This window comes from Gadus chalcogrammus, chromosome 3, assembly GCF_026213295.1.
Source record: "Gadus chalcogrammus isolate NIFS_2021 chromosome 3, NIFS_Gcha_1.0, whole genome shotgun sequence".
Taxonomy (NCBI): domain Eukaryota; kingdom Metazoa; phylum Chordata; class Actinopteri; order Gadiformes; family Gadidae; genus Gadus; species Gadus chalcogrammus.
In genome coordinates, this window is record NC_079414.1 from 23,271,953 (window position 1) to 23,284,512 (window position 12,560).

The 12,560-nt window shown below is 46.9% G+C and overlaps 1 protein-coding gene across 3 annotated transcripts in view; it reads right to left on the minus strand.

Moving 5' to 3' along the window:
* Positions 1-9,427, minus strand: part of add3a (adducin 3 (gamma) a) — a 61,441-nt gene extending 52,014 nt beyond the window's left edge. For all 3 annotated transcript variants that reach the window (XM_056586793.1, XM_056586794.1, XM_056586791.1), the window contains exon 1: positions 9,254-9,427. The gene's annotated coding sequence lies outside the window, so the exon portion shown is untranslated. The remainder of the gene's footprint in view (positions 1-9,253) is intronic.
* Between the last annotated feature and the right edge of the window lie 3,133 nt (positions 9,428-12,560).

A 12,560-nucleotide genomic window follows, 5' to 3' on the forward strand; every position in this document is an offset into this window, starting at 1 on the left:
TGTGTAGGATAAGCCCGTATCTGGTTTCGGCCATTATCTGTCCCAAAATAGCTACAGCCCTCTTTCATCTGTCGGCGGCCTTGTCAAGAAGCTACTCTGATGTTGCATACTTGACTCACAGCATACCTTGTGTCACAGTCACACGTGCATTTGTCACCTCAAGGGTCATGGGAGGCACATAACCCAGGCCTTAAGGCCATGCATACCGTCGAACCAGGTTTAGCCAGAGAGGACAGAACTGACAGGGTTGGATCCCAAAGCACAAAAGGATTATCTTTTTACATGAAAGATTATACGTCTGATCTTTTGGTGAAATGTAGCTGTCATAAGGCGCTCCAGGATATGGATATGAGAAACTGAGTGTGTCTCTTTGCAATGGTGTTAAAATCCAGTTTGGTGTATTCTGACCTATATCTGGCATAAGAAATGGATAATATATATATAGTCATTAGAAAAAAAGAATGAGGGTATAACAATTTGCTCAAATGTTTGTGGTTATCGTAAGTATTTCATGTGATTGAAGTATTTAATGTCATAAAACTTGATCTAAATGATTGGGGAAGAAAATCCAATTTAAAAAGGATTCCAACTGTTAATCCAGTCCCTCCATGACCGAGTATAATTCATCCTTTGATGTAAACAGTCGGCTCTTAGAAGTGGGCAAACCAGACGAAAGCTACAGTCACCCGTGGGTTTCCAAGCGTTGAGGTTGCGGGAGTCAATTCACTTCCAAGCAAATCTCCCACTAATGTAACCGCCACATTGGAGCAAATCCAAAACCAGAGTTACTAATATCGCAACGCTTTTTGCAGACATTAAGCAAAATGGCTGGAATTGGCTGCAGAATGGCTTCATCCAATCCTTGGGTCTAGGTCAACATAGGCAGGAAAATCATGATTTGAATGAAGAGGAAATCGAAATCCTCGGGTTACATCTCAGCTCACTATGTGGGTTGGGGAGAAACAGGTGGACAGCTTTTCAGCAATAACTGTTCAAAATAATCAATCAAACATAGAGAAATGCAGCCATAAAAGTGAAGACAAATATAAGAATGGTTGACCCCAATAAAGAGGATAATGGACAAAATCTTTGTCACTTGTATATCGGTAGTGTCGAGAGCCTGAAATATCTCCTTAATTGATTTTTCAGCTGTGCAAGTTGATACCTTAACTATGTGGCAAGCAAATCAAAGACACTTCTGCATTGTTCCTCTGTGAATCTTTCCATACGTTCAGGAAAAGCAGAGAGGGAATATGAGGCCTGGGCAGAGAGCTAAAGGTTCAAAGGTCAGCATATCCCAGAAAACAAGTATTACAACCTCTGACGGTTTTAGCATTTTAGTGGCGACTGCCTGTGCGTCAAGCCAGAATAGACAGGCACTAGGCAATGCCAAGACAAACACATCGACACACTCTATCACACACTCACACACACGTGTGCGCTCAACTTCTGACTTTTTCAAGTCCATTTCTGTTTAACTAATCAACCATAAACGCCCACTATCACGGCATGGATGTCTGGGAACCGGTGTCTTCGAGAGGAGATATTTCCACATTTAACTGATTATGAGGACATTGTTTAAGCATTCAGTGGGCGATATAAAGTACAGCCTTGAACCGAGGTGCTCAATCCATCAGAGAAAGTGAGACTCTGTGAGAGAGGATTTCAATAAAAATCCCTCAACCCCTGTATGGCTTTAACAGATGATACAGGTGTTGAGTGATCAATCCAGGAGCAAGATTGCATCATGGACAAGATCACATCTGCAGAAGCACCTCCTTCTTCAGGGAATCATGCATCAAAAATGCAGGCCATGTTCTGATTTGTACAAAAGCCTGACGAATTTAGATCCCTCATGACCCAATCAAGGTCACTGCGAACCCAGTCTCGCACCATTTTATCTTCCTGCTTTCCCTCTGTCATTTTTTCCCTGACACTCTCATCCTTCTCCCCCTTTGCTCCCCATCAATGCGTTCCTCTGTTCATCGCCCTGCCCCTCCGGCTGGGCCTGGGCATGTGGGTGTGAATCCAGGCGTCCCTAATCCCGGTGCTGCACGCCTGGCTGCAACCCCAACGCTCATTTGTCCGCCCTCTCGGTGACTCTCGCTGCATCTCGGAGGGTGGGCTGGGGTTACCGGCTGGTTTGTGTTGAGAGGCTCATCTCTCCATGCACGTTTTTCTCTTCCAGGTTAATGGCCTCTTTACCCTTTCCTCTTTATCCAGTTTCTCTCTAGTTGTTGTTTAATTTACTCCAAACTTTCCATAACTCCTTATCCATCCCCTCCCCATCCTATCTCAATCTGTCTCTCTCTCTTTATTAGATCCTCTCTCTGTCGGCCCAACGTGGACTCTTCTTTTGCTATTTACTCTGTTGATGTATTCAAAACTTGCTTGACAATCCTTTTCTCTACAATGATGGGTGAACAGCATCATATCTGGGGTGGTGTCCTTTCCTGTCAAATGTTAGTTCTGTTGGTTCTGCTGTCTTGCATTTAGAAATCCCCAGATGTTTGTTGTCTGGCAACTCTCTAACGCCTAGTATCGCCTGAGTAGTCAGGGTATGGCTTTCACTGTGGAGCAGCGCAACTCTCAAAAGCGGAAGTAGACATGTGCATTGTTTCTCGGAAAGAGGTGAAAACCTCAACGCCCACAGAAATCTGGTCGGTGTGAGGTTCATCAGATAAAGCATGCAAAGTGTTTAACCACAGTGGCAGTCTTTCACTGAAAAAAATGTGGTGTGCCAAATAAAAGGTCATTAGATAGACATGCTGTTCAGTAGAGGTAGTATTTCACAAACACCTCAGTTTCAGCATGATCATGCGGGGACAGAGACTCATCATTGTGAGCGCTAGGTTTCTGATGATCCGGCTCCTGATGTACTCGTAGCCTTGTAGTCATGTTGTACAAGTAGGGAAGCCCTAACAAAGTTGACGAGAGAGCCTTTTCATGCCCTCACCACCACAGGTTCTGCCCATGTGTCCTTCTTGAGGGGATCCATAGCGTTGAGGGAGGTAATGATTGAATGGAGATATTTTGCAGCTTGCTGGCTCCACCCCCAAGCCTTATATGGACTTCCTCCTTAAACGGGGTAAGCCTCAGGCTCGTTAAGCAGGCAGGGCTTGGGGTTAAAAGGGAGAGCAGGCTGCTCCATGGGGAGCTAGCAACTACAGACAGCATCTGGGTGATCTTCTTGGAGTACTGTACCGCGGGCTAGAGAGAGACCGAATAGCATTGATTACCCGTTGTGCCCTGGACCATCTGATAACCCCCACCGTGTACCGACCCGCTTTGGATGAGAACTCTTCCTGCAACGACCCCCGGATACTGGACTGACGGACTGATTAAGGCTTATGCTTTGGATGAGGTAGTTGGACCCCCCCCCCCCCTGCCTGGATGTACACGCCCCTAATAAATTACTGTTGACTTTGAACAGAACTCTGTGTATATGTGTATGGTGGTTATTATTCAACCTTTTGGCATGGTTACTCCACACCCACGAGCTGGCTACAGTACATCTGCATTTTATATCAAACTGGACACAGTAGGAAAAAAAGACCCACAAAAAGTGAAGAGAAAAGTTTCGGAAGAAAATAAAAGACACGAACATCTGCTCTTGTGCGTCGTGCGCTCGCTGCCCTAGCCTGGCCTTTTTGTTTGACTGTCATGCGCCGGGACAGTGTAACAATGAGACACTGCGGTGGTATGTGCTGCATTATACAGATGTTCTCAATGGTGGGGAACACCCAGGCCTCTGGCGCAAACGCTGTATAGGTTTCCAAACTCCTTGAACTATACGGTTCATTCCCTCCGAGTCCTCAACCAGCTGCGGAGGAAATTATAAAATACAACAGAAATGAACAACTTTCTCCACAGCATGCCTGCTTCCTCCCCTTGATCCATCTCAAACTGGGCGTTTGTCGTATACCCTCCTGGTCTCTTACTCTATCTCACTGTCTTTCCGGTGCTCAATGTCATTTCCTGGCTTACTTTCCAATTTGACTTGTCCCCGTTTTGTTGACGACACAGTTCAACTTTTTCCTCCCTATTTTCCGATAAAGAGCCCCTTATCTCATGCTGATGGAATCCAGTGTTTTCAGAGTCCAAAATGAGATGCAGACATTGGGGTGTGGGGTTTGTGGAAGTCCCCCAAAACCCCTTCTACACGATGCTTTGATGCTAACGCAGAGAAGGCTCCACCCCATCAAGTGGCCCCAAAGCATGAGCACAGCCTGGCTCCGGTCCCGGTCCTTGTCTTGGTCCATTTCTTTCTGTTTGTCTTGGTAAAACGCTCCCAAATAATAAGAATAATCTGGCAACACTTTGTCCTTATCCATGGTTTTAATTGTCATAATAGTCTGACCAAAGTTGAACTGATTTGTTTCATGATGACTACCTCATCGTCATCTCTCTCTGAACCCGACATGATCCAATAGAAAATACTAGAAAATATTACAAGCCATCAGCTGGTCCATAAAGTGTTGTCATGTATGTATTTTCAATCCCTGCAACTACAGGTTCTGACAGTAGGGCCCACACTGTTAAGAAACAATACATATTGTTCTGGATAATATTTTTTATATCAATAGAAACACCTGGTCTCATATGACACGGTTTAGATTAATTGCTATCACGGCCGCGCCTCCTTTTCGCTGAATACCATGAAAAGCGAATAACTTCTTACCCATAACCAACCCACCCACCAAATTATCAGGTGGGCAGGTTGAGCTCAACTTTTGGAGATTATAGACCAATGTCACACCCACTGCCAAGCCCACTTTTGGCAGATTCACATGAAAGGTTAATTACCACCTCCTTTGCCAATTACCAAGCTACACAACAAATGTGCTGCAAATCCACGATCAACCTTTGAATGTATCAGGTCAGACGGACAGATAGACAGACACGTGTTGAGAACATAACCCTCCTGGGCAGTTGTAACAAAAAGCTAAGAAATAAAAGGCATAGGGAATTCGGTCATAAAAGAAAACATTTTAGGTTTCCATGGGTGGCATATGGTCTCAATGTTAGTGTCATGTACACATACAAGTTCAAGGATGAGAGAATGAATTTATTTTTGTTCTCCCACTCGTAATACCTTCACTTGCCAACATTTTCCGGGAAAACAAGAATCTGTTCCGCTCAACTTATTCAGGTGTTGGCATATGTGCCGGTTTGGTAAGTCCTTTAACAGTGCAACTCCATTATTGTGAAATGTCTTGATCAAAAAGCAAAATGGATCACAACAGACTGGCTGGTTAGGCAAGAGACAAAACCTGTGTTCTATAATGACCACAATATAACAGCAGGCGCATAAATAGCTACTGTTCACATTTCATCCTTATGTGGATGAAATGTGTAAGCTTACTAGTTAAACAACTTTTGCGAACGTCAAAGAGTCACTTTTCTGTAGACTGTTACAAACAAGTAAAACCAACTCCAGTCCAGTCTAAGCTCATGCTTCACATTCTACCCGTGTAACCAAACATTCTTACAGAAACAAGCTATAACCATCAACAAGGCAATAAACAAGGAGCTTAATAAAACGAGATCGGTCAACCTTCATTAATTGCCCAAAGTTATCCTTCAAAAACTTCCATAATCTCCATTTGTGCTGTGCCAATTATGGCGTCATGCAACCAAAGTAACCTTCATTTCCAGTGCTGAGAGATTTCGTTCCACTTGGTCTACATCCTCCTTCCCCAGAGAGCCACTGTTAACACCCACACTCGGAGCAAATGAACCTGAACGAACCAATTACAACCAGCTCTTAGCAAGGCAGGAAGGAATAACGGGAGTATAGAGGATAGTTAACCTAATCAACCCGACAACTTTAACATTCATCCTCCATCTACCTTCCTGTACATTTAGTAGGATATTATATACGCTGGTGTTATATACGCTACTACAGAAAGACAGCTGAGCATGAAAGCATGTAAACTGATATAGCCACTCGGAGCAGACCGCTTCATTAAATATTTTCCCATGAACTTTGACCAGGCCCGGAGGATCTATAAAGAGGGTTGAGGCAGGTGTAAACCTGTGTTCCGTTCACAGTGAGCTTCTGGTGTCACAACTAAGAGTCAAAGGCCAGGAGGAAGTCGACAGCCTGGGTCGGACTACAACCTGGGCAACCCAGCAACCGACAACTCTGTGCCGAAGTGATACACTCTGGTCCCCAGGGGGTGGCAACAACCTGGCATGTTTGAGCAAATACTGAAACCGCATTGGTTATTCCACTGCACCAAGAGCTGACTAACATCATCTCACTCAAGAGCATGTTCCTCTTCTGCTCCCAACGACGAAGGTTCAGGAGTTCCAAGTCCGACGGCACCACAACCTGTTAGGGCAAGACTACCGTCTCCGCCCGGCCACGTCAACGCGGTACTAGATTTCAATCCAAGGCACAAGGAAATTGAGGATTAGTGCCTGTAGCCACTCCGTGGGAATAGCAAACTTTAGAGCGATTCAGCGTTAACCGAAAAGGAAGGAAAAAACCAACACTGTGTACGGTAGGAGAGGTGTTTGACACGTCCGGTGGGTGAGGTGGATGAAGAGGCATGTCCTCATTTCACTTTCCGAGCACTGCGATGCTGTTCTCCCCCAGATTAAGTGTCAGGTATCCGGCCTGGCTGCTAATCCAGGCCTGCACCTGCACTACAGCTGCGCGGGGTTCAGGGCCATTGTCCTAGCTCACTCGTAAGCCTCTTGTTTGGACCCCGGCCCGAATGCATTCAAGACAGCTTAACGTGGAGTGCCCTATTATATTAGAGAGGACAAAGCATGCAAATCTCGGGTTTACCTGAGATTGGCAGAATTCAGGAGTTTATAATTTTTATTTAGGACTGCGTCCTCATTGAGTGTTTTTTTATAAGTCCAAAGATTTCCCTGAAATGCCTTCATTTAATTATGAACAACACGCATAGAGCACCATGTTTAGGGCTCACTTTCTGGGGAGGACTTAATGAAGTGCAGCTGTACAGACAGCTGGAAACCACAGTATATGACATAATCACAAGCAGACTAGCCAAACCAATCAACACACACACACACACACACTCACCAACAATCCTATTACGTAAGCCCTTGATTTACGCCACAAGCCAGCATAACAGAGTAACACCCCTTCTCTTGGACGGTAAGCCATCACCTTTTCCCTTCCCAAGCTTTCAAAACCATCACAGAGACGCACAGCCCGGTCTCTTGTGGGGTTACTGGCTAAATGAAAAGCAGAAGGCCTGGGACATGGGGAACCATTGGGTCATCGGTGTTGAGGAGCGGTTCAGCAGGATCCGGATCCAGCCTTTTGTTTCACCAGGCAGTCTTAAAGAACCCTGCTTTTGGCGGAATGTTATTCAGGCCGGTGCCTTAGAGGGACGATATTGTACACGCATTCCAATAAGTCTTTTCTGATTTACCACAAAAGACATTTTACCAACAGGTGACCCACGAGAGCAGAACAGCAATGTAATTCAACTGGACACACTGGGTGTCTCCAATACCAGGAGAGGAAATCTTGTCTGGTAAACCCGGCAATCATCTAGACTTAAGAATCAACGTCTCTGTTAAAGCGCCTTCCTCAAGCTTTGACAGCAACTAGGGATGGGGAACTTAGGAACATCAGATATTGCCAGTGAAAGTTTGTCTTTGGTCAATACCGGCCAGGACAGAAAAGGCTGATAACAACCCTGCCACACACACCGACCTGGCCTTCGTCTGTACTTATAGTTACAGCAAATCTTAGAGCATTTGTTTACACATTCACATCTAAATCCAATTAACAATTATTATAAGGAGTAGACTATTGTTCACTTTATGTTAAGTCTATTAGGTTGAATTGTGCGAGTTTAAAACTGTCAGGCAGTGTTTGGATACGTGGGGATTTAAAAGGATTTTAAATTCCTTGTGGAATATCACCACCGACACCCTGGAATCACCACAGAACTCTTTGGCCCCTGAAACACCCTTCCTCTCCCCGGTGTAATCCAATCAACTTCCCATTTCAGCATCAGCTTCTGGGGCAACATGCTGCGTCACAAACCAAGTCAACCACTTGTGATTGGTTTAAGGGCTTCTATTGGTTTTTGGTCTCCCCATGTGTTCAATCCTAATCAGCATCAATTCGATTTTGCAGTGTTTATAACATTTTCTTGAAAAACTGTGGGGGAACCCAACGGCCCCGTCATGAGAAAGTCCTCAAGCGCTAACTGATAAGCAGCTGACCAACCGCAGTGGGGGGGGGGAAACTAAAGAGCCAACAAACTCCAAAAAAAAGAAAAAGACAAGATGGCACCAGCCCAACCGCAAAGTTCCCCATCATCGGTCAGCGATCCAGCCATGAATGAACGCCATTCAAAGTCCCAAAAAAACAACACCCAGAAATAGAAACTCACGTCGCTCTAACCAACAGACTCGACCAAAACAGACTGAAACATTGCTCGGGCAACGCTGAGGAAACGGACACCCTTGAAACGGAGTCCGATCCACTTTACAGTACATCTCCTCCACCAACTCGACCCCCCCAGGGAGGGCACACAGAGTAGGAACAGAGCAACAGGAAATAAAGGAGCCTTTGGAACGGGTTCTTGGAGGGACTTTTCAGGGGAACTTTGTATTATATGAAACGCATGTGAAGGGAAGAACGCAGGGGGAACTGGCTGCAACCAATTTGGGCCCCCCCCTAAACGCAAAAAATGAGGACAACTCGAGAGGACGTCCCATTAGCCCCCCCCCCATCACTAGCAGGCTGACACATGAGAAGGCGGCACCTCTGTTAAGCACACACCACAGACCCATCGCAAACCCATTCACCGCTCAAAGCCCCATTCTTTACCCTTTAAAGAAGAGCCCCCCCCCCACTGCGAAAAGCAGGGGAAGAACAGGGTGATGGGGGGGTGGAGGGGGAGAGGGTGGCGATGTCATGTCACATAGCATGCAGCAAGACCCGCAGAACTCGCCAGAAAAGCTCCTAAACTAAAACACAATGACCTTCCGACAATAGAGACACAGAGAGAGAGCGTGTTCAGAACGGGCGAGAAGATATCCAAAATAAATGCACATTGCGCTTTGATTCCGGCAACCGAACACCCGGGCAATTATCCCCATTCACAGCGCAGCCAGCGTAGTCAGTTTGAGTCCATCTCAAACCCACGATATGCGCACACACTTGCACAGCTGAGCACACACACACACACACCAACACACACACACACTCTGTTGCAACAATCGTCTGCCAGCATGCAGCCGCACAACTAACCTGAGCAGGGTCTGAAGAAGAAGTGCGAAATCCGCCGTAGTCTCCCACACACTGCACACACCACCACAGATTCACCTTCGCTACAGAGATTCCACAGGCTCTCTCTCTAGTTCCCTTTCAGCTCGCTCGCTCCCTCTCTCAACACGCCTCTCCCATTGTGGTGAAGCACAGTGCAGTGTGAAGCCGTGCAGGAGGTGGCCCTCCCTCCCTCCCTCTCTCTCTCTCTCTCTCCCTCCCACCGCCCCTTCCCCTCCAGCGAGTTCCAGGCTCCTCCTCTCTGCCTCCTCCTATCTTAACAGCTCCCTCTGCGCGACCAGCCACCCCGCACAGAAACCAGAGGCGGCCTCTGCTTCAGACGGCCCCAAGCCCTCCACCTATCTGCAGCGGAGGCTGCCGGGAAGGGACGCCGTGCCACCGAGGGGGGTTGGAATACTTAACGTGAGGAGAGGGAGAGGTGTCATGATGAGTGTGTGTGTGTGTGAGTATCCAGTGGTAGACTAATCAGTGACCCCCCCCCCCCCCCCAAACACTCTCTCACCAACACACACCCACGCATGTCTTTGTGAATATTAGTCTGAGTGCATCATACTTTCCCATCAACCAGCTTTTAAAGATAGGAGTGGAAAATGTGAGATAAACTTTTCTCTCTCAACTTGTTATTCAGACTCTCGTCTCTTTACCGTTATGTTAACTTGCATCGTTCACTGACTCCGCCTCCCCGGTTGTCGTCTAAGACCAGTATGGGCTTGGCCCCTCCCTATTTCCCCTCGATCTATAGCGTTATTAACCCGTACAAACAATGGGGGTCGCCACAGAGGGCAAAAAGGCCACAGCTGCTTTGCAGCGGGGTCGGACAATCAAGGCAAGGGGCCAAACCCTGCCCCTCTCTTCCCCGTTCCCCCCTCCCCCCCCTCCCCCCCTCCCCACCCCACAACATACCAGCCCAATGCCCAGCAGCATCTCCAAACTCACCCTGAAGAGAAGTCTCCCTCTGGTAGCACCTGACACAACAGGGATTTGACAAAACTTAGGATTGCGCTGAACATCTGGACAACACAAAAACTAGGAAAAAAAATCAACAATGATTCAAAATTCATCAATTTCCTTGATCAAATGGCACTGCGTCTAAGAAATGGGCTGACTTGAATCAGATTGTGGATGTTGAGAGTCTGTTGGGGTTTGGAGTGCATGGCTGAGGACGATATGTTCGCTAAGGGTGTTTCAGTGTGGTCACATGGTTGTGGTTAGGTCAATTTGTTGTTTAAGAGAGGCCAGTGAAATGGCTAAATGAGCATGTGGATGTGCCGTTCACTTAAGTCACACTGGGCAACAGGTAATGCAATCTCATCTGTGAAAGCGACTCTTTCAATAATGTTCCATCTTTCTACACTTCCAAACCCACATCCTCCCTATTTTACGGGTTGGGTGAAGTCTCTGCAGCTGAACGAGGCGCTGGCTTGAGACGTTGTTTGAAATGCTTTATCGAAGTCGGCTTCACTCAAGTGATCTTCTGAGGCTATGCATTAAAGATGTAGATGAATCATTCAATCATTTAAAATAAAGTGATAATGGTTCTGCCTAAAGGGAAATGACAAGTATTCCAATGCTTGTAAATGTTTAACAATTCATAACTCCTTGAAACCACTCAAGCATAAACAAGCATCAAAACAGTTCCAGCCTGTAGTTCAAGGTCTTCCCCATCGTGGACGTCTGTATCGAGGGTGAGAGCTCGGCTTTGGCATGGCACGGAAGGAAGGCAGACGATGATTACAGGAAGCAGAAATAAATGCGTCTTGTGCAAGCGTCCAACATCAACCGTTTGCTGGGGGAAGGCAGTCGGACCAGGGTCTCTCAGAGAACCGGGCCTTGGGCGAATCAGAATCAATTATTCAGGATATGTACTTAAAGCGCCGCAGAATGCCTCAGGTCTGGCCCGCTGCTGGGCCGAAACGGCAGGGATTCCCTGCGAAGCTGCGGCTTTTCAGGCAGCGTCTGGAAGGAGAGGCTTGATCCCTCTTCAAGGCTGACGCAGACCTGCTCTCCCACACCACCGTAAACTATTTACCGACGGTGTCCTCAAGCTGACCCGGGGTTACAGTCCCCTCTCCGTCTGGCGGCGAATAAGGGGGAGGCAGAGGGAGAGGTATGTAGAGGTATGTAGAGGTAGAGAGGCAGAGTTAGAGAGACAGAGTGTCACAGAGACAGTGAGTGAGAGAAAGACAGAGAGAGAGCTAGAAAGGGAGAATGTGAGAGGTAGAGAGACAGAGCAAGAGAGAGAGAGAGGCAGAGTTAGAGAGACAGAGTGTAAGAGAGACAGAGTGTGAGAGAGACAAAGAGAGAGAGAGCTAGAGAGGGAGAGTGTGAGAGGTAGAGAGAGAGTGAGAGAGAAGAGAGAGAGAGGTAGAGGTAGAGAGTCAGAGCGAGAGCGAGAAAGAGAGAGAGGTAAAGGTAGAGAGACGGAGCGAGAGAGAGCGAGAGGTAGAGAGACTGAGTGAGAAATACAAAGACAGGTAGAGACAGAGAGGGTCAGAGATCATGTGCCGCATCACTAAATAATCGCTTACATGTTCACTAAACCCTTTTAGATTCCATTGGTGATACCTCTTTGATTTGCCTTCTCCCTCATACAAAAGACCCACTTCAAATCCAAACACACAGCGTCTTTTTACCAGAAACCCCATCTTCCAGGAATCAGGGTAGCTAGAGTAACCCATTTCCTCGGACAAATTGACATTGATGTATGTGGCTGACCAATGCAGACTGCTGAAGTGGAACCCAACGCCATACCCTCCCTGCACCTCTCACACGCTCACCGAGGCTGGGTTCCCAACTCCCCACATACCGGGCCCCCAGAATAAACCTCTGCTGAGGCTATGTGTCCCTCCACTGCAAGATCAGGGCCTGTGGGGGCCCCAGTTAACATTAGCACATATTTGTGGAGATGCTCCAGGCTCCTGGCATTCTCGCCCAGCTTAAAAACAGACGCACATGCAGAGAATTATTTACGAGGGGCATTTCTACCCAGGGCAGCGCAGCGTGCCTCAGAGCAGAGAGAGGAAAGGAATAGAGAGGTTTTCTTGTGTGTCTGTGTAGCTCCCACCAAGTTAACAAGCGACTAATTATATTTGGTAATAATAGTTTGGTTTAAACAAAGCAGTATAATCCCACATCTGCATGTGGTGCTGTAAATGCCCACGGTCTGCATGCTTATAAAATGCTTCAGTCACACAGGTTCAACAATTATTATCCTTTCTATCCCTATAAAGATGTCTCATCAAGCTGCTGTAGCTTTATAGACACAATTTGT